We start from the raw sequence: 23074 nt of genomic DNA, 5'->3' as shown, positions 1-23074 counted from the left end.
AATCCTCCGATCCCCCAGGACCACATCACACTGGTCAAAGATGGTGTTTAGAGGATAATTCATGAGACCGACTGTTGCGTCGTTAGCCAGCGGTGTGCTATCAGTGTTAGTAATTCTTGCACGCACGTGTAGAAGGGTGTCGTTTAGGTCTAGATACTTTTCACCGTCTCCTGCTATAAAAAAACTCAATCGGTCCTCCTTCGCTGATAGCGGCTACTGGAGCAATTTCAGTGTAAATTGGAAAGCTGCGTAATTGGCGGCGTGAATAAATCCAGTTCTGCCAATGTGCATTCAGCAGATTTCTGGTGTAGGAGTGCCATGTTACTGTATATAAAGTTTTTTAAAATATATCAGAGCTCCCTCTGGACTTCCTCTTGGCCCGTTTGCTTCTGTCAACTGACTTCTTTCTTTTTTTGTTTGGACGTTTATTTGAGCTCTGTCTTACACGTCGTCCTGGAGGGCGTCTCTTTGTCCTTCGTGATAAGACGGCTATACCGCCTGACCCTTCCTGTCTCTGTTGATCGCTCATTCCTCTCACGGTATGGGTGAACATATCCAAGGCTATGTTACCCACGTCTTATTTGAGATGGGGTTTCGCTTTGACAATTCCTGATGATCCATGATACAAACCAAAACATTTTTGAGAAGAGGGAACGGATGCCTCGTCCGTACATAACCGGGTCACCGTAGAAACCGGGTAGATCTCCGCCCACCTGTTTTTCATAATATTGTACAAATCTGTGCGGGTCGTCTCTTAACCCTGTGTGGACCATTTTGTTTGTTTATGACTTGGTCTGCAAAGGCTGGTTATCTCTCTGGTGTTGTGATGATGAATGGATTTCCAGACGACGATTTAAAGGGTTATATAATATCCTCTCAAGTAACAGGTCTAAAGTGTAGAGTCACCACCACCTTTCCAAAGGTAAAATTGACTGGTTTGTTAAGATCTGATTTAATTTGTAACTGAATATTTTCAATATGGCTCTTGGCAACCGGTAAATAGTAAGCAGGGTTAAAATGCTGTGTGATTATATCTGAGTAACTACCCTTGATTTCCACCATTCTTAAGAGCGGTGCATACGCATCCCCTACAAGCTGCGGTCTTACAGCGTCGCTGTAACAGTAGCGATGGTAAAACCCCGCTTTTAAATCAGGATGGGGCGCTCTGAACTCACTTAAAAAGCATTAGGTTCTGACCGTCTCCTTGAAGATCAATTTTTTGCCGTGCACCGTCAAACAGGAAGCGTATATCGTCATTGGTTTTTTTAAAGGTTTGCTCCAACTCGGTTGAAATCTGATTAATAGAGTTTTAATATCCACCCTTGAACTTCAGTTTGGAAATATCTCTTCCCGCCATTTTGAAATGTCAATCAACCACTCGCGATTCGTCTTTTGTCCTCTGAGCTGAGGCGCTGGCGTCTCATGGCTCTGTGAAATTCATCTTTATAGCGCCGCAACCTGTTAGCATCTGATTCTGATCCCCTCGGGGGAGTCGTGTTTGTGTTGGAATCAGGTCCTCTAGGGTTCGGTTTCCAGTAAAATGATGCCGCATCCTCCGGAATATTATTCCATGTGTGAGGGTATGTAATCTCCGTCAAAGCAACCTCCCATTTTCCGTTTAAATCGATATGTTGTGCTAAATCAACGCGGAAAGTACCAATCGAGTTGTCTTTAAAAACTTTTGCACTGGCCTTTGATGGTAAAGTCACATAGAAGCGTGCGTTCTTTGAGCCGTACATGATGATATGATGCCTGTTGTAAAGGAGGATCATCTTATATATTTTTTATACCTGAAGCTTTTACCCACCTTTTGAATTTTTCAGGCCAGTTCTTCCACTGGACAAAGACCTGTCTTTCTACTTTAACGACGCGTTCCTTGAGAATCTTTTCAGCGTGAAATACTTCCTTAACCAGTTGCACTCTTTGTAATTCTTGATCATAAAATGACCGCTGGATGGGTTCACCGTCGAAATCTTTCAATTTATGTACAGGCGGGTTGCGGTGGATACATTCAGTTATCGTGAATATCTCTTCTGTAAAACTCTGCTCATACTTTTTGTGAAATACACCTCATAGTTTTGATATCCTAACATGATCGCCCTCCTTAAATTTTGGCTTCTGCCGACCTTTCGACGGTCTAATGTAAAGATTGTCAAACACTTGCAGACTATTTTCTTTAGTTACTTCCATCGGTGTCATTTTTATACTACTGTGATAGCTGTGATTATAACTCTTTACTAGATCCTGTAAAACCTCGATGTAATGTAATCTTTTTAGCTGTAAAATATCTCCACATCCGATTTTTAAGAGTGCAGTTAAATCTCTCAACCACAGAGGCCTTAAAGTCACTCGCTGTTGAAAAATGAATAATTCTCTTCCTTTCCATCAAAGCCCGGAAACTCTTGCTAAAAAATGCTTTCCCATCATCCGTCTGTAGCTTTGCAGGCGTCCCGCACTCATCCAGCACTGATTCAAACGCCTTCATTGTCTCAATCGCAGTTTTTCTTTTTAAAATGCGTAAATAGGCCTTCTTTGAAAATACATCTATAACGGTCAATAAGTAATTTTGATCGTCGTTATATCTAGCCAATGCCTGCATGTCCCATCGGTCGGCCTGGAATTGTTGAAGAGGCCTGTGAACAAATACTCTGCTTCTCGGCTGGTTTACGCACGGTGTAAGCATCCTGTTTTGATGAAAAATCTTCAATAGATTTAGAACTGACTGGTTTTCCAGTCTCATCCTGCACCCCTGGACGAAGGCGACTCACACCTCCAGAGGTCCCGGGGTGAAGAGGATTGTAATAAACTCTTTTAATGATGTGTTTCACCGTCATGTTAAACGAGAAATGAATGAGCTGAGATCCAAATATACTTCTTAATGTTTTTTATTCCACAGGTCATGTAAGGATTCAAACGTAATGTTATACAAAGAGAGTAAAAGAGTAAAAAAAAATAAAAAAAGTATCACATACGAGGGAATCTCGTGTTTGTGACATCGACCAGGACCGGCGTTCTATTCCAGATTCTACTTGCTGAATCCAGACGTTCAATTAGAGGATCCTCATGCTCATGTTTGATGTATTCATTCCAGACACTTGATTTTGGAGACCTCATTTCGAGCAAGACTGTCTCAGCCGTAGCCTTGGTTCTCATTTTCTCCGGTTGTACGTCATTCAGGGTCAAGTAGTGTTGTATAGCAGACAGAAAGTTCTTGTTACAGAGTCTCTTCATCAACGGGTGGAAGTTAAGACTGTATAAATCATCCTCCATCTCTTCAAGGCAGCTGTGTTGTAGTTGGCTGGGATGGTCTACTTGGCAACCGTAGCAGATCTCCCTCCAATACCTGCGCATGGTTTTACCTGGTAGATGAAATACAACTGTCTTTAAAGCTTTCAAGAAGAAACCGCTTATCCATCCATCCGTGTCATCATTAGCTGCTGGTTCTTGGTCTTGAGAAGCTGAAGATGAAGCAGGCGGATGCACGCCGACAGTTTCGTTCTTGGGGTAGGAGGTTGGTGCTCTCCCTACAGGTTCCTCCTCATCATCCACATCTTCCATTTCAGTTGCATCAAAGTCGTCTGTGTCGTCTTTGATGGTCGCTGAAGGACAGGCTCCATCTGTCGTGTTGTTGTTAGAACCATCGTACTCATGACCATCACCAGTTACGTGTTCTACCACAGGAAATAGAGGGCTCGTCGAGGAGTTGTTCATTCCGTACCCAGTGCCGCCTGTAGCAGCTCCGAGGAAGATAGTGCCAATACCTCTCTTCCCTTCGGTCCTCATCGTTGTCTTAGTTGCTCTTGTTTCGACAGGTACGTCTGCAGGGTGTCGCTCTGGAAAAAATCCTCTTTATAGCAGCCATCAGTGAGTAGGCGGTCCAAAGGGGGCAGGACTAAAAGGTCAGTGCCTCTTTCGGCACAAGGGCATCATTCCATCAGCGGCTATGCTAGAAGAGGCCGTCGATTTTCGGAGAAACTCCTGAATTTTCTTACTCCAAGCATCCATTGGTATGGTTAACAGAGTACGAAATACACCGCAATCAGAATTAAAATACTCCAGTACGAAATCTTGTTCTTGTTCACCCGTGACTCCTGTCGATACTTTATGGATGGCCATGAAGGACCATCGTCCTGATCCTGAGATTTTAGCCAGCCATATAGCCACGAAGGACGGCTTCCTCTCCATTCGATCAGGTTTGTTAGACACGGCTCCAGCCTTCTGACGTTGTTGTTGTTCTTCTTCTTCTTCTTCTTCTTCAGCCCTTGGAAAATTTTCTGGCTTCACCTCTATTAGCACACCACAGTCGTTAGACTGATAACACAGCCATCTCCGTAGGTTTTGTCATCATCCAGCTGATAAATGTACAATTCAGTTTTCAGGTTTGACATTTTGGTGTATTCTTCTTCTCTCTGACGAGGCAGCAAAAGAAGTGTCAAGATGCAAAATAGCCATTTTGTCACCTATGGTGACATTAGAACCCTCAGTCACACCTGAAGACATAATCTTGATCCAAGAAAATGCAGATGAAAATGAAAAGGTTTTGTGGAAACAAAAAGGAGCTACTGTGGACAATCAGGGTCTCTGGCGATCACATGAAGGCAAGCTCGTAGCTCCAACTGCACTTTTGACCATCTTGATTTCGGAGGTGCACAGTGATCTGCACTGCACGCAAGGGGGGAAGTGGTGAAGAAAATCAGACAGCAGGGATATTGGTCCCCATTTTTGCAGACAACAACAGATGAAGTGCTGAATCAATGTGAGATTTGTGAAGAAAACAACGAAAAAACATCAAGATACCAATAGGTCATATTCCAGTCCCAAAAGGTCCATTTAAACATCTTGAGATCGATTACGTTGACATGATAAAAACGGTTCAAGGGAGACGCAACATGTTGGTGGTAATTGATCGGTTAAGCTGCTGGGTTGAAGCAGCACCATCTAAAGACTTGAGTGCTGAAACAGTAATCAAATTCCTGACCAGATAAATCATTCCTCGAGTTGGCATTCCGTCAGAAATAAGCTCAGACAACGGTGCTGCATTTGTACAAAAGGTTGTGAAGGGCATCTTGCAGCAACTTCGAATCAAACAACGATTGGGTGCCGTTTATCACCCCCAGAGTCAGGGAATGGTTGAGGGGATAAATGGAACCCTGAAAGCGAAACTGAATAAGATCTGTGCTAGCACGAAGCTAAACTGGGTTGATGCGTTACCATTAGCACTGATGAGTTATCGCATGCAAACTCATCAAAGCACGCATTTGACACCACACAAGATGTTGACGGGATGGCCGATGCCGGCACCACACTTGAGGGGACCCTACAAGGGGCCTCCACTTGAGCAACTACAATCTGAACTTAGAAGTTATACGAAGCAACTAACTTCTATCCATAAGACTATCTATCTGCAGGAGAGAAAACGGGAGCTTGAGGCCGATCGTGAGGCCGGGCATTTGGTGGTTCCCGGCGACCAGGAGTATATCAAGGTCTTCCGAAGGAAGTGGCACCAGCCGAGATGTGAAGGTCCATACACCGTGGTCCGAGCAACACCAACAGCTGTCCAAGTCGAAGGCAGCGCCACTTGGTACCATCTGAGCCATTGCACAAAGGCCCAAGGCCATCACAACCAAAGAGGTAATAAAACAGGCAGTGAAGTCAATGATTTAGATAGTCAAAATGTTGATGACAAGGCTTGCTGTGATAATAAGTTGTCTGGTTTGGTTGTCACCAGGAGACGAGCTCGCGCAGCTTGCGAGACCGCAGCAGCCGACCAAAGTCCAGACCGTGACACCCTAAGTTCCAGCTAAAAAACTCAAGCATAACAGGGACTCAGTTAAGTACGATGCGATCACCCGTTGTGTGAAAAATGCCCAGAAACACAAAACGTTAAGCGTATTGGTGCAGGACAGGCGGAGTAAAAGTGGGATCCATGTCAGAGGTCAGGGAGCTCTAGGTAAAACACTGTCTGCCAAACTTGGAACCACACCACAGTCAAAAAAAAGGAAACGAAGATGACCGTCCAGTTTTGACCACCACTAGTCCTCTCTGTAATAAAACCACATTATTCGATTAATTATATTTACTATTTACACAAACCATACCGATGAAATATTTAAACTGCTGGGAGAACAACTGCATGAAACTGGTAAAATGGTGTTACGAAATCGTCAGGTGTTAGATTGGTTGGTGTGTGTCACATGTTTGCAGATCAGTGTTGCACTTACATTCCAACAACACCGCACCTGATGGAACATTTGCCATTGCAATGGATAAACTTAGAGATTCAAAAAATGAGATAAAAGAGCATGCAGGAGCTATAAGTTGGGCCTGGGATTGGTTAGATGGACACCGAAGAAAATGTGGAGCATTTTTTGCAGAAGTGAGGATGACTACTGCAATCATACTCATCGTCATTTTTCTTCTGGCATGTTGCATCGTACCCATGATGAGGAAACTGTGTCTGCGAATGACTGAGAAGCAGTTAGCGGTCACGACGGGACTTTGGAACGCACAGATGCTGAACATGATGCCTGCTGAACAACTGGCTCTCGTGGTGACTGAGAGACCACATCTGTAGCCATCACCTGATTAATTGGAGGACTCTGATCATACTCCAGAGGTGACTGAAGAATGAGGTGTTGTTATGATTACATGACAAATGTGTTTAAATCATGATCCTATGTTTCTTTGCCAGTATAATTACTTGATTATTGTTTCACTAAAAAAAAAAAAAAAAAAAAAGAAAATTTCACCTATGACGAAAAGTGACAACAAAAAACAATTGGGGAAAACTTTTGATGCTTCCGGAAACGAACTGACTAACATTTTCCTGCGACGCGGTTGAGATTTTTATTTAACCAGACAGCAGTAAACATATTGAACTAACTACAGCTATATGAATCATTTAGTTAACATTTTCTACATACTTATATCCAGTATATTGTCACTGCTCTGTTACAGTACGAAATAATCTTCAATAAAATAAAATGGGATAGTTTGCTAAATTCGGTGTGTGGGTCTGAGACCCACAAAGGGGAGATATGTTGTGGAATAATTTGACCTGTGTCATTAGGGTTACAATGATAACTTGTTTTTCAGTACCAATGGAATGTTGAACAGATATCCACCCACTCTGTATTCCAAATACGCCAGAGATGGTACCCTTGAAGTGAAAACAGGAATGTATGTTTTCTCTGGAGCTGCCAGAAGCTCTTGTTTTTGTGATTCAGCCAGGAGGCCAAAGGTGGACATGCATGTTTGTGACAATGTGTATCTGGTACAAGGAACGCCCTTGATCCAGCCCCTACCTAATGTGTTTGTACTTTGAACAATTTGATACTGAGCGATGTCAAGCGATGAAATTATGTTACGCTGATGTGGAATAAAACAAAGCTTGTATCCCACTACTTCTGTGGTTTCTTCTGCTCCCGACTCGACGCCCTGAGAAGTGTACCCCGCTGGCCGGACTACACTAACAATTCTCTCATTTATTGGCCAGAGCTGCTGGAAGCACCTGAAGACAGGACAAAGTGAGGCAAAGAAGAAGCAGCTACTTCAGATAAATAGAATTCTGCAAAAGTTGAGACGGAAGCCCAGGAGGCAGCGTGGCAGATTTCTGCCAAAGAAACTCCTCTGAAGGCTGCTATGGATGTTGCCCCATTTTACCACCTGCCAGTGCCACCCACAGCTTCTCTGTTTTCCTGAAGGCCTTGACTGCATTTAGATAAGCTCTCAGTGCCCTCACAGGAATACATGAAATACAGTCAGGACTAATCGAGAAGGCACATAGTTCTCCAAACCCTCCTGATGGAGGCCAGAGCCAGGAGAAGAGCTGTTTTGTAAGCCACCAGCTCCAAAGGAGTCTGATCAAGTGGCTCCAAGAGAGCTTCAGAGTCAGACTTAATACCAATTGAAGATCCCAATAGGGGCAGATGCGAGGTGGGTCTTTGTCTTGTCTCCCTGCTTTAACTGGACTAGCAGTGGATGTTTACCCAACAGACAGCAGTCCACACCCGTTCAGCATTAAACGGGTGTAGACCCCTCATAATTTCTACTACCTGCTGCAGGCTCACATCTGCGACATCTCTGGGTACCAGATCGAGCTGGGGTTATCTGCCGCCAATAGAATCACTCTCACCTTCTGAATCCTCCTCATCAACTGAAGGAGGAGGCGAGGTGGAGGGAAGGTGTGAAGGAGGCCCTCCGGCAACAAACACTGTTGGCAAAGAGGTCCGCCAGTGGGAGCCCAAACTTGGCCCAAATCATGTCCACCATGTCCTATGACAAACCCCACTCGTCACAAGGAATATTACACCAGCCTTTCTACTTCACTGGAAGTGCCAGGGCACTCTGCAAAATATGATTGTGAAATTAGAGAGGAGTGAGTCAGTGACTCTGTAATTGTGAAATTACAATTGTGAAATTACAGCTGGAGCCGGCACATCTGGCACATGAAGCGAAGAATCTTGAGATCTGAAGACGAGCGGAGCGCCTCCTCTGGACCACGGAAACGTCAGGCAGGACTGAGGTGTCATCACACTCAGGGGAGAAGGATTGCCGTGGGCCCTGACGCGCCAGTCATTCATAGCTAGTGATGCCATCATCCTTCTAGTTACGGGAGCAACGCCATTTAGCTTCTGCCGACCACCAAAGCATGTAGTCATGATCTGGTAAACTGCAGGGTCGCCGTATGTCAAGAACCCATCTGGAACTCTGAATCACCCATGAAGTCATCTTGAGCACATGGCTTTGCGGACTGACCAGGAATCCATGGGACAAAACCATGGCCATCCTTAACCGGCGTCCTGACTGGCAGCGCTGTCTTCTTTGCCGGATGGCCGTCAAGGTAATGCGCATTTTATTGCACCTAATCCGCTTCCAATTATATGCGAAGGTACCAGCAGTACATGAAACTGGATAACACTGCGACCAACAAACCCCTCGCATGAACAGGTTGCAGCACACCCTCGTGTGAGTGTGTGCACAGGTGGCAGATTCGCGCAGTCCGGAACACCTCGCCCGTGGTCTATTCAGCCTGAATGAATGAATGGGTTGTGAAGATGTAGCATTAACAGCCCCTCATACATAGAGTGTTCCTCAGAAGATGCAAATTTCACCTGCCACTATAGCAGAAAGGGTCTTTGTACTGGGTGCAGAACTAATTCAACCTGTCTAAAGTGATTTAACAGAGTTATGAACACTTATTTTCGACGATCTGTAAACCACCTTTTCTTTGGCTGACAATGCGTTTAATGCACTGTTCACTCACTGCTCATGTATGCTTGAGATAATGAAATTTTTTTCCTGCAACTAAAGGAAAAACACTCTTTCTAGTATAATTAACACCACCACCAACACCAAGATTTCTGAACTGTATTTCAGGGGGTTATAAAGTTTTTTTTTTTCCTGCTCAGCCTCTCTCGGGCTGAAAACGCGTTTTCTGCCCTGTTCACCCACTGCTCAGAATAGTCTCAGAACATGAAAATATCACCTGCAACTATAGGAAAAACATTCTTCCTGGTATATTCAACAGTAAACCTACATTTCTGACACGTTTTTAGAGGGTTATCAAAAATTTAATTTTTGCCGGTCCGAAAACGCATTTTACGCACTGTTCACTCACTGCTGAGCGATTCCTCAGAAGATGAAAATTTGACCTGCCACTTTAGCAGAAAAGGTATTTCTCCTGGGTGCAGAACTAATTCAACCTGTCTGAAGTGATTGAAGAGAGCAATCAACATTTTTATTTGTGTCGGTCTTTAAACCACCTTTTTTTGGCCGAAAACGCGTTTTACGCACCGTTCACTCACTGCTCACGGATGCCTGAGATCATGAAAATTTCTCCTGCAACTATAGGAAAAACTCTCTATCTAGTATAATTAACACAAATCCTACATTTCTGAACAAAATTTCAGGGGGTTATCAACTTTTTTTTTTTTTTTTCCTGGTCAGAAACCGAGCTTCTCTCGGCCTGAAAAGGCTTTTTCTGCTCTGTTCACTCTCATCGATGCCAAAGAACATGAAAATTTCACCTGACTCTATAGCAGAAGGCGTCTTTCTTGGAGCTGCAGAACTAATTCAACCACTCAGAGTGGTTTCAGAGAGTTATCAACATTTTTATCGTTGTTGGTCTGAAAACCACAATCACTCGGGCTGAGAACGCGTTTTCTGCACCGTGCACTCACTTATCAGAATAGACTCCGAACATAAAAATGTCTCCTGCAACTGTTACTGATTTCACTCTTTCGAGTATATTCAACACTAAACCTACATTTTGAACTGTTTTTAGAGGGTTATTAACATTTTTATCTTTGACTGTCCGAAACCCACTTTTTCTTTGGCCGACAACGCATTTGTGACAGTGAGTGAACACACTGTTCACTCACTGCCCAGCGATTTCTCAGAAGATTAAAATTTCACCTGCCACTACAGCAGAAAAGGTATTTCTACTGGTTGCAGAACTAATTCAACCTGTCTAAAGTGATTTAAGAGAGTTATCAAGATTATTTATATTAATTGTTTTATTATTTAAGTCGGTCTGAAAACCAGCTTCACTCAGGCTGAAAACGTTTTCTGCACTGTTCACTCACTGATCAAAAGTGCCTCAGAACATGAAAATATCACCAGCAACTATAGGAAAAAAATTCTTTCTAGTATATACAACACTAAACGTGTGTTTTTTGAGGGTAATCAACAATTTTATTTTTGCCAGTCCGAAACCCACTTTCTTTCTTGCTGAAAACTCTATATTATTATATTATATATATTATATTCTGTACTGTTCAGTCACTGCTCAGGGAAGCCTGAGAACATGAAAATTTATCCTGACTTCACAGCAGAAGCCTTCATTCTAGTAGCTGCAGGACTAATTCAACCTCAGAACTAATTCAAGTGGTTTCAGAGAGTTATCAAGATTTCTATTTTTGTTGGTCTGAAAACCACAGTCCCTCCGGCTGAAAACATGTTTTCTGCGCTGTTCACTCACTGCTTAGAGGGGTGACTTAGAATATGAGAATTTCACCTACAGCTATAGGAGAAACACTCTTTCTAGTATATTCAACACTAAACCTCGACGAATAGGGCGCTGCGACTGGCCTACAAGCAGCTGAACCGTTCCACATTTCCTGCTTCCAAGCCATGGGATGAGTTTGACGAGAGCCAGCCGCTGCTATGAGGTTGATCTGGAGACTCTGTTCCCAGAGTTAGCTGAGTTCCGTGTGGTGGAGTCAAGCACATCCGCTGCCCGTCGTATCGAAGTTGAGCTCTCTCTCCACCGCCATCTCAAGAATCATCCCACTTCACTAACGGCCCGCTGGCGTTGAATGGCGAGACTACACACAGGGCACGACCGCGTGTTGTCTGCCCATAACTGCAGGTAAGAGGTAATGCTGACAAGATGGCGCCGACGAAGGCTGACCTGGAATTATCGTGCATGTTATTTTGTTTATTTTTGTGTTTTGATGGAGCATCTGCGTGTTTTTACACACGAGATCAGTTGATGAACATCAGGGCTCTGACTCCGTCTGACTTACTACCAGTATTTGTGGTGTCAGTTACGGAGTTAGTTCATCTTTTGGCTGGGCGGAAGAAACTGAGGAGGAGAGGGAAACGTGCCGGTGCACTCGTTCGCCTTCGTCGAAGAGGATCGCGCACTCCGCTTCCCGGGATAATCCTCTCCAACGTCCGGTCGCTCAGCAATAAGATGGATGAACTGGCGCTGATGTTGAGACGGAACAGAGACTTCTCCTCCTCTTGTGTTTTGTGTTTCACGGAGACGTGGTTGAGCGATCTCATCCCGGACACTGCGCTTCATCTGGAGGGTTTCCAGCTTCACCGCGCGGACCGGGTTCAGGAGCTGGTGTACGGACGTGACGGTGATCTTTCAGCACTGCTCTCCCTCTCTGGAATGTCTGATCGTGAACTGTAAGCCGTTTTACTCCCCACGTGAGTTCGCTTCATTCATTCTGGCTCCCATATATATCCCGCCCAGCGCGAATGTACGTGAGGCTCAGAGTGCGCTCGCGGATCAGGTTCTGCATGTGGAGCGAACTTTCCCGGACTCTCCTGTGATTGTGCTTGGTGACTTCAACAAGGCGACTCTGAGTGAGGAGCTTCCCAGGTACAGGCAGGTTGTAAAATGTTCCACCAGAGAGCAGAGCGTGCTGGATCACTGTTACTCATCGCTCCGCAACTCTTATACCGCCCTCCCTCGAGCTGCACTGGGTCTCTCTGAACACTTGATGGTTCATCTTGTTCCTACATACAAGCAGAAGCTGAAGCTGGCAAAGCCTGTTGTGAGGAGCATGAAGATCTGGACAAGTGAAGCTAAAGAGGAGCTGCAGTCTTGCATGGAGACCACAGACTGGGAAGTGTTCAGGGCTGCCACCAACAATCTGGATGAGTATACAGACACTGTGACTTCATGGATCAGCTACTGTGAAGAGTGCATAGTTCCAACCCGCACCAAGGTGAGTTATGCAAATGACAAACCTTGGTTCACAACTAAACTCAACCAGATCAGACAGGAGAAGGTGGCAGCTCGCAAGAGTGGGGGCAGGAACTGCTACAAAGAGATGAAGTATCGGTTTCAGAGGGAGCTGAAGAAAGCTAAGGCCGCATACTCTGACAAACTAACGCAGCAGTTCTCAGCCAATGACTCGGCTGTGGTGTGGAGAGGGCTCAAGGTGCCCACTAACTACAAGCCACGTGCCCCCCACACTCTGAACAACCTCGCTCTTGCACAGGACTTGAACAACTTCTATTGTCGCTTTGAGCAGCCCTTTTGCACCAACACCTCTGCGGTCTCTCCAGCCCCATGTTCCACTTTACAACAAAGGACTATGCTGTCTCTTAGTGACACAACTAAGATGAACGATGTCACTGAGACAGCAAAGTCGATCACAGACACTTTTGATGAGCCAACCCCTCACCTCCCCCCTCTTCCTCTTTCTCTTGACATCATGGAGCAGAACGTGCGCACTCAGTTCAGGAGGCTGAACCTTCAGAAGGCGGCGGGTCCGGACAGAGTTTCCCCTGCCATCCTGAGGCATTGTGCTGCTGAGCTGGCTCCAGTGTTCACGGACATCTTCAATGCTTCCTTGGTGTCCTGTCATGTACCTGCCTGCTTTAAGTCCACCACTATCATCCCTGTTCCCAAGAAGGCCAGGATCACAGGACTGAATGACTACAGACCGGTGGCACTGACGTCTGTGGTCATGAAGTCCTTTGAGCGCCTGGTTCTGTCCCACCTGAAATCTATCACTGCTTCTCACCTGCACTCATTGCAGTTTGGCTACAGAGCCAACAGATCTGCGGACGATGCAGTGAACCAGGCCCTTCATTTCGTTCTGGAGCATCTGGACTGCCCAGGAACCTATGCCAGGATCCTGTTTGTGGACTTCAGCTCTGCCTTTAACACAATTCTTCCAGCTCTGCTTGAAGACAAGCTTGGCCAGCTGGACGTGCCTGACTCCCTCTGCAGATGGATTACAGACTTCCTGACCAGCCGAAGTCAGCGTGTGAGGCTGGGGACGACTGTCTCCGACACTCGGACCCTCAACATCGGGTCTCCTCAGGGCTGTGTTCTCTCACCATGGCTCTTCTCTCTGTACACTAACTGCTGCACCTCCAGCCACGAGTCCGTGAAGCTGATCAAGTTTGCGGATGACACCACCATCATTGGGCTCATCTAAGATGGAGATGAGTCGGCTTACAGGAGGGAGGTGGAGCGGCTAGTGTCCTGGTGCAGCCACAACAACCTGGAGCTCAATGCCCAGAAGACAGTGGAGATGGTCATAGACTTCAGGAGAGTCACAGTTTCTCGGTCCCCTCTCATGTTGGCTGGTTTACCTATTCCTATTGTGGACTCCTTCTACTTCCTGGGAACCACCATCAATGAGGACCTCAAATGGGAGCCAACCATCAGGTCCCTCATCAGGAAGGCCCAGCAGAGAATGTTCTTTCTGAGGCAGGTACGGAAACTACGACTGCCGACGAAGTTGCTGGTGGAGTTCTATACGGCCATCATCCAGTCCATCCTCACCTCCTCTATCACCGTCTGGTACAACAGCACCACCTCCAGGGACAAGAGCCGACTGCAGCGCATCGTACGTTCTGCTGAGAAGGTGATCGGTTGCAGCCTGCCACCTCTTCAGGACCTGTATGCCTCTAGGACCCAGAGACGTGCAGGTCGGATCAGAGCCGACCCTTCTCACCCTGGACATGGACTGTTTGTTCCTCTTCCCTCTGGCAGGAGGCTACGGTCCATCCCGACCAGAACCTCCCGTCACAGGAACAGCTTCTTCCCCTCGGCCATCAGACTGTTAAATTTGTGAACAGCCTTGTTGTTATGTTATTCTATTTATTTTATTTTATTTTATTTTATTTGTTTTTTGTTGCACTTTATTCCAAGGCACTTTCCTAGTCAGTGGGCTCCCCACTGACCATGGCAATAAATCTCATTCTGATTCTGATTCTGATTCTGATTCTGATTCTGGAAGATATCCGGACTATTCCCGGCGCAGTTCTGACACTCCGGTGGCACTAGCACTACACATGGTCAGGTAAGGAGTTTACTGCTTAGGTGGAGGGTTTGGAATTGTGGCGCTGTGTTCCCTCTCACTCAGAAGTCGTGCGCGATTTGCGATGCGCGATACCCCCGCCCCTTGAGCTCGACTTCTCCCCTGAGGAGTGACCATCCTAGCATCGCGCAGTGGAATGGTGTCAACGCAGTCGGCAACCAGCACATAGCGCTTGAGAAGATCATCGCGCTCTTTATGAGCTCCATGGACAGACTCATCCATCGCAGAACCTCTCTCACTCCACCAGAGATTTTGGAGATCCAACAGCCCGTTGGCGTGGTGCTCTGCTCGCGGCGCCTCCTCCACACACAGCCGCCGCCCAGGTGGAACACTGTCGCTGGTCGAAGGGGCGGGGTGAGCCCAGCCATCTGGATCGTAGCTGCACTGATCCTCGCAGCTCCTCTTGGAGAGACCAGTCGGCTGCTCTCACCTCCGCTCCCTCCAAAAGCCTACAAATAAATCATTGTATGTAAAATAAAAAATAAGCTGCATTACATTGGTATCGGGTCTGTTTCCTGTCTGCCCAAAATTAGGGCTTATCACCGCCAAGTTCACCTCCGGTTCCAGTCAGTGCGAACTCCGGCTTCAAAAATGTGTTTTTGTTTGACGTTGTCTCAGGAGACGGGGAGGTTTCAGGAGCCAAGAAGTTATGTTTTTCCTTAGCTTCTCCACAATTAGAAGCATAGGTGTCAGATAACACTTTCCACTCTCTCACGTTTCGTTCTAGCCAAAAGTCAGGGGAGTTTCAATTCTGCCATTAACTCTTCTTATTCCTCAGACTCGCCAGTTTTTAGCAGGGGTCGCCACAGGACTGTGAAAGCCACCACTTGAGAGGCTCTCACAGTAGGCGCTGCGTGCCAGACCTGCTCTGTTCTCAGCTCCCTCACGCGATGTCTGATGCGATGTCTGATGCGATGTCTGTCTGTGATTCTGTCCTCTGCAGCCCTCCAAACCTCTCAGAGGCAAGCAGGACATCGTCCTGCCTAGTCATCTCTTTCTGAGATTGGGCCGGTCCCTCGGGTGTCCATCTCAGAAGAATTGCTGTGTCAGATCAAGGTACAATACAAGTTTGGTGGCCCTACTTCCTCTGATGGCTCAGCTGAAAAAAGCAAGTCTGTTTTTGAACAACGAGCGGGACTTGAAGTGCCCAGAGGAGTGTGCGCTGTGCACCGACGACCCTGTCATCCTGGACCCTACCCGGAGTCCTCTCCTGTGGTCAGGTCGCCAGTCTTGAAAGAGTATCTTCTGAATTGAAAGCGCCTGTCTCCTCACCTGCCCATATGGATCGAGAAGATATTCGGTCATTGACACGTCTTTCAGATTCACAGTCAACCCCGAGGTTCTGCGACACCACGTGGACCTGGGTGAACTCAGAGAACCAGCTGTCGTGTCTGATGGAGGAGGACCGCGCTCTCCTGTCAAAGGAAGTAATTGTACGAGTGGCAAAGCGATCCAGATACGCTGGGTTTTACTCCAGGTACTTTCTAGGACCCAAAAAGACACAGTGGAGACATGTTCTGCACCTCAGTCTCCTCAACCAATTCATGACCAGATAGCGGTTCCGGACCAGCAGGAGACTCCTGGAGTGCGTCAGAGTGTGAGAGTGGATGACCTCCATAGATCTCTAAGGAGACAGGGTGTGCGGATTCTGACGTACTTGGACTACTGGTTGATTCTAGCCAGGTCCAAACAGGAGTCATGAGCACACACCAGATTGGTGTTGGACCACATCGCGCGATTGAGGCAGGGGCCCACGCCTTGGTCTGCTCAACATGCGAGGTCTTCAGAAGTGGTTTCGCGGTCTGCACCCTCACCCGACTCCAGACCAAAGACCAGAAGACAAATCTCGAGTGTCGGGCCTGACCGGAGACTGAGTCCAGCATGACCCCCAGGAAAGTCGTGCTCTGACTGGGACTCAGCGCGCTTTTCAGGATCCAACAATTCCTACAAGTCTTTACAGATGCATCTCTGTCCGGCGGGGGAGGCCACCTGGATCAGATCTGCGTCAGCGGGATCTGGAGCAGTTCCGAAGGTCGTCACATGAACCGGATGGAACTGTTGGCAGTTTTAGAGTGTTGGTGGCCCTTTCTCTCCATCTAATTGGGAACGACGTTATGGTGAGATCAGACAGCGCCACCACAGTGGCCTACATAAACCGTCAGGGTGGCGTGAGGTCGTCTGTGTCACACAACCTCGCCACAAAGATTTTTTCTCTGGGCTGATGTACATTTAGCCTCATTGAGGGCTCTGCCAGATTAATGGAGTTTATCTCAGGAGTTGGCAAACATGATCAGCGAGTTTTTCGGCCACCCAGTGGCTGATGTCTTTGCCAGCAGATAGAGCTTCAAATGTCCTCTCTGGTTCTCTCCCCGTAGATCTGATGACCTTCCACTGGATGTGGACGCCCTGGCTCATCCAAGGTGGCCAAAAGGCCTCCTGTATGCCTTTCCCCCTCCTTCCCTTAATCCAAACAGCCCCAGCTCCAGCTGGTATCCGGAGATGTGTCATATGCGGATCAAAGGCCACTGGGAGTTCCCTCCATCGAGGTCAGCGCTTCTGCAAACATCAGGAACCCTGAGGTCTAGAACCACCCCTCAAGGTTTGGCTTCTCCAGGGTTAACAATCAGTCACTTGCCCCCTGATGTCCAATTGACTTTTCAGAACGTTTAAGCTCTGCCAACCCTCAGAGTATACAATGCTAATTGGACATGTTTCCCCGGTGGTGTGGAACCCAGTCAGCCTGCCCATTATCGGCAACTATTTCTCTCATCCTCTTGTTTCTGCAGCATCTGGTTAACCAAGGTCGGAGCAGCCCTACATTACGGGTTTATGTAGCAGCCCTTTCCATGCTACACAATGGTCTGGACGGCCACCCCTTCGGCAAGCATCGTCAAGTGAGCCGTTTCATGAGATGAGTGAAAAGGCTTAGACCAACCTCAAGACCTTTATGTCATTACTGGGACCTGCAGCTGGTACTCAATTCACTCTCCGAAGCCCCTTTTGAGCCACTTGATCAGGCCTCCAAGGAGCTAGTAGCTCTTTTTCGATCAGCCCTGATTGCATCTCTTTTGGTGTCGATGACTCGGCGGTATCACTTAGACCCAACCCTGCCATCGCACCTAAATGTCTCTCTTCTTCTTCACAGGTCAGCACCTTATCAGTAAAGACTTTCTGCCCTCCTCCCCATTCATACGAGCAGCGCTAAAAGCTTAACTGGATCGAGTCCAACCCTTCGGAAAGACGGACAGTCTGTGGGTGGCTCTCCCTGGTGGTAAGAAGGGGCAGGCGCTGTCCACTCACAGGTTTTCACATTGGCTTAGAATTGCCATCATGAAAGCCTATGAGACTGCGAAAAAACGGGCACCGGAATCCCTGAGAGCACACTTGACGAGATGCCTGGCAACATCTGTGGCTGCTTTCAAGGGAGTATCTCATGTCTCATGTCATTCTGTCTTCAGGAGCAGCCGAACCCTGCAAACCTTCGGCCCTCATTCACAGCACTGGCTCTGGGACACCAGTATCTGCTTCATTACAGTGCTGTGCAGAGTGCAGCGTCCAGAGATCCACCGGATTCCTGCATGACTGTTTATTCATTTGTGAATAAACTCCCTCTTTCTTGCTCAGCTCAGACTAGAACCCTGACTGTAGCTGCTCAGTAAATGTTTTCCCTATAGGTTTGGAGGACTGTTAATGCCACTTTCTATTTCAGCCGCAGAGTGGCTAAACGAGGGCAACGCAGTTCCTGCTGATCCACAGTGTAGGGTACACACCATATATGAGGGGTTGTAAACGCCACCTTCTATATCAGCTTAAGGTGACAAAGATGAGGCGGCAGCTCCTGCCACCCAGAGTGTAAAATTACACTCTATGTATGAGGGGTTGTTAATGCTACATCTTCACAACCCATTCATTAATTCATTCACGCTGGATAGACCCTGGGCGTGGCGGTTGCATAAGAAGTCTCATAGGCCGGTCCCGTGTGAGGCCCTGGCCATCGGAGATATTGACAGGACCATGGGCACACCACCTTCCGTCATACCAAAGCAACATCGCCAGTGACATTACAGGCGGTTCAGTGCAGTAAAACGTGCATCTCCTTGAAGGCTGTCTGCAAAGGAGCCAGCGGTGCCAGTCAGACGTCCGGTATGGATGGCCATGGTAATTGCTCATGGTTCTCAGGTCAGGCCACATTGCAAGGCTGGGGTTTAAGCTTTGTGGTCAAGATGACCTCATAGGTGTTCCAGAGTCCCGGGAGGTGTTCTGGACTGCGTAACTCTGCCACCTGTGCTCACACACACACTCACACAAGGGTGTGCTGCAACCAGTTCATGTCCTGCAAACAGTCCTGCAGCAGGGGGCTACTTCAAGGCTAGCAGGTGGTCCTAAATGCTAAATCACCCTCAACACTCAAAGCATGTAATGCTAAATGGGTGTGGACTGTTGTCCGTTGCTAGTCCAGTTCATGCAGGGATCTCGAAGACTCAGACCTATCTCCAGACGCATCTGCCCCTATTGGGATCTTCAATTGGTATATAATACTCTCTCTGAAGCTCCCTTCAAGCCCCTTGATCAGGCTCCTTTGGAGCAGCTCTCCTCCTGGGCCTGGCCTCCATCAGGAGGGTTTGGAGAACTATGTGCCTTCTCGATTAGTCTTTTTTCACAAATTTCTTTGTGCCAAGGTCAGCAATTTTTCAGTGAAGGCTTTCTGTCTTACCCGCCACCCGGATGAGAATCACTGGCGCTTGCAGTGAGAGCCTTCAGGAAAACAGATAAGCTGTGGGTGGCTCTGGCAGGTGGTAAAAAGGGACAACATCCATAGCTGCCATCAGAGGAGTTTCCTTGGCAGAAACCTGCCAAGCAGCCTCCTCGGCTTCTGCCTCATCTTTTGCAGATTTCTATTTGTCTGACGGAGCACCTTCTTCTTTGCCTCACGTTGTCCTGTTTACAGGTGCTTCCAGCAGCTCTGGACAATAGATGAGAGAATCGCTCTCTTTGGCAGCGCTTTGTCATGGGCCAAACGTGTCTCCACTGGCGAGTTCTCCCTCCAAATATGGACGGTTATTAGTGCCTAGTTCTTCCACGTTGGGCTCAAACTAGTGCTGTGGCGATGGGATGGCGTCAGGTTCCCCTGTGTAGTCGCCGGAGCAGGGAAGTACCTGGTTTGGCAACAAGAGGGCCCCAGGGGGACACCCATACCCGCTGTATGGAGGGTTACTCGTGAAACTTCACTACATTCGGACTAACAACATTTTGCGCGACCTTGGGGGTGAGGTCATTGCCGTAAGACATCGAGTAGGCCGGACTGGCGTGAGACCTGGCGTTTGGAGATAGCAGCAGGTCTCTTGGCACGCCATCCCTCTGTGATTAGAGACAGGCCACCGGTGAATCTTCACCTAATTTGGTGACGCTTCTCCTGCGCACTTATCCGCAGTGTTGCTCCCCACACAAGGTCCAGCTCCAATCATTAAGGCGTCTGGACGTTGTAGTTCTTTCCTGTTTGCACTCCGCATTGTTTATCTCAGGACAGTCTATGTGGTGAGGATTCTCTCTCCACCTAGTCAAGTTGACCTGCCTGGCGAACCTGGAGTTACGGGCGGAGCCCCGACTAGCGCATCTCCACATTAGCCAAAGGTTCTCCCATCTCTGCTACACCCGGACTTCGGTCATTGATGGATGGGAGAAGCGACGGAGCAATCCAGCTGGGTCACACAAGGTTCCTGGTGGGGGTGCATCCATCGCCATGTGGTCTCCTCTTCTGCACGGTCAAGTTCTTGGCCAGAGGGAGAGACCAGCAGGCGAAGCAAGGGCTTTGCCTCCTGATCTCAATATTCCTTCCATTTCTCCTACACTCGGACTACGGTCAAAGAGAGATGGAAATAAGGAACGATTGAAAGCAGATAAAGAGAAGATAAAGGGCAGATAAAGGTGCTTGGCGTTCCGAAACCAACCTTATCTCAGACTGAAAAAGCATTTTCTGCATTGTGCCATAACGTCTCAGGGAATCTTCAGAACATGACATTTTGACCTCCCAGTATAGCAGAATGGGTCTTTCTAGTAGTTGCACATCAAATCTAAGCTGTTTGAAGTGTTTTTTGAAAGTTATCAACATTTTAGGTTTGGCGTTCCAAAACCCACCTTATCTCAGACTGAAAACGCGTTTTCTGCATTGTGCCACAACTTCTGAGGGAAGCTTCAGAAGATAAAATTTTCACCTCCCACGACAGCAGAAAGGGTCTTTTTTGTAGTTGCAGCAGAAATCTACGCTGTCTGAACTGTTTTTAGAGGGTTATCAACAATTTTATTTTTGCCGGTCCCAAACCCACATTCTCTTCAGACGAAAACGCGTTTTACGCACTGTTCACTCACTGCAGAGCGATGCCCCAGAAAATGAAATTTTCACCTGCCACTATAGCAGAAACGGTATTACTACAAGGTGCAGAACTAAGTCAACCTGTCTGAAGTGTTTTAAGAGTGTTAACATTTTTATTTTTGTCGGTCTGTAAACCACGTTTTCTTTGGGTGAAAACGCATTTTATGCACTGTTAACTCACTGCTCAGGGATGCCAGATAACATGAAAATTTCTCGAGCAGCTATAGGAGAAACACTCTTTCTCGTAAAATAAACACTGAACCTACATTTCTGAACTGTATTTCAGGGGGTTATCAACTATTTTTTTTCCTGTTTTAGAAACCGAGCTTCTCTCGAGCTGAAAACGTGTTTTCTTGCACTGTTCACTCACTGATCAGAATATTTTAAGAACCTGAAAATATTACCTGCAAAAACAGTCTTTCTAATATATTCAACACTAAACCTACATTTTTGAACTGTTTTTAGAGGGTTATCAACAATTTTATTTTTGCCGTTCCGAAACCTACATTCTCTTTGGCCGGAAACGCATTTTACGCACTGTTCACTCACTGCTCAGCGATTCCCCAGAAGATGAAAATTTCACCTGCCACTATAGCAGAAAAGGTATTTCGACAAGGTGCAGAACTAACTCAACCTGTCTAAAGTGATTTAAGAGAGTTATCAACATTTTTACTTCTATCTCTATTACTATTATTCCTTTGGCTGAAAACACGTTTTATGCACTGTATACTCACTGCTCAGGGATGCCTCACAACATGAAAATTTCACTTGCCACTATAGGAAAGGCACTCTTTCTAGTATATTCAACACTAAACGTACATTTCAGAACTTTTTTTAGACTTTTTCTCAGCGATGCCTCAGAACATGAAAATTTCAACTAATACTATAGCAGAATCTGCTATAGTCTTTCTAGTAGCTGCAGAACTAATTCAACCTCTCTGAAGTGGTTTCAATGAGTTATCAACATTTTAATGATTGTCGGTCTGAAAACCACTGTCCCTCGGGAGAAAAAGCATTTTCTGCACTCTTCACTGACTAATCAGAATAGCCTGAGAGCAGTGAAAATATCAAGTGTAAATATAGCAAAAAGACTATTTCTAGTATATTCAGCACTCACACATTCAAAGCGATTTTATATTTTGAAAATGGCGTTCACTGCACTGTTCAAACACTGCTCAGTCGTGACTCAGAACATGAAAACTTCAACTGCAACAATAGGAAAAACTCTCTTTCTAGTATATTCAGCACTAAATGTACCTTTCTGAACTGTTTATCAGTGTGTTATCAACTTCTTTTTTCCTGGTCAGAAACCGAGCTTCTCTCAGCCTGAAAACATGTTTTATGCACTGTTCACTCACTGCACAGGGATGCCTCAGAACATAAACATTTCACGTGCCAATATTAGCAGAAGGAGTGTTTTTTGTAAGTGCCAAACTAATTCAACTTGTCTGAAGTGGTTTCAGAGAGGTTACAACATTTTCATGTCTATCTGTCTCAAAACCACAGTCCCTCGGGCTGAAAAAGCGTTTTCTGCAATGTTCAGTCACTGCTCAGCGAAGGCCTCAGAACATGACAATTTGATGACAAAAAACTGCCTTTCTAGTGTGACGGCCATTTATGTGTGGTCACAGAGTATGTGTTAGATGTCATTTAATTATTTTAATTAAATAATTTAATGGAGTTGATTAACCGGCAGGTATATAATTAGGTCAGTAGAGGGCAGGAAAGGACAGAGGTTAGGCATTGAAGATGTGTGGGTAAATAGGAAGTGACACTTTTTTTTATTACTTTTCTCACCATCGACAAATGTGGAAGCCTAGTGTGACTCTGTCCTCATTTAGTTTCAGGTTAGTCAAATCCATTTGTTTATAATGTTTGTTCCACTTGGGATTGATTGATTGGGGGTCTGAGTGTGTGGATGGTGACATGGTTTTTAAGTATACTGTTTTTCCTTCGTACTTTGAGTTCGCTCTGTGTGGATGTGGCACTTGTAAGCTCATACTGACAACCTACGCTGACATGGCACGGGTGATTGAGTTGTGTGGAGTTCGGTTTCCTTGTGGTGAATAACGGTGAAAAGTAAAGTTTTATTATTTCCCAACACTAGCCAAAAGGTTTAATGGCAGAG

The sequence above is a fragment of the Synchiropus splendidus genome, chromosome 13, assembly GCF_027744825.2.
Source record: "Synchiropus splendidus isolate RoL2022-P1 chromosome 13, RoL_Sspl_1.0, whole genome shotgun sequence".
In the NCBI taxonomy this organism is placed as follows: Eukaryota; Metazoa; Chordata; class Actinopteri; order Syngnathiformes; family Callionymidae; genus Synchiropus; species Synchiropus splendidus.
The sequence above is the reverse complement of the archived record's forward strand: the minus strand, read 5'-3'. Positions refer to the sequence as shown.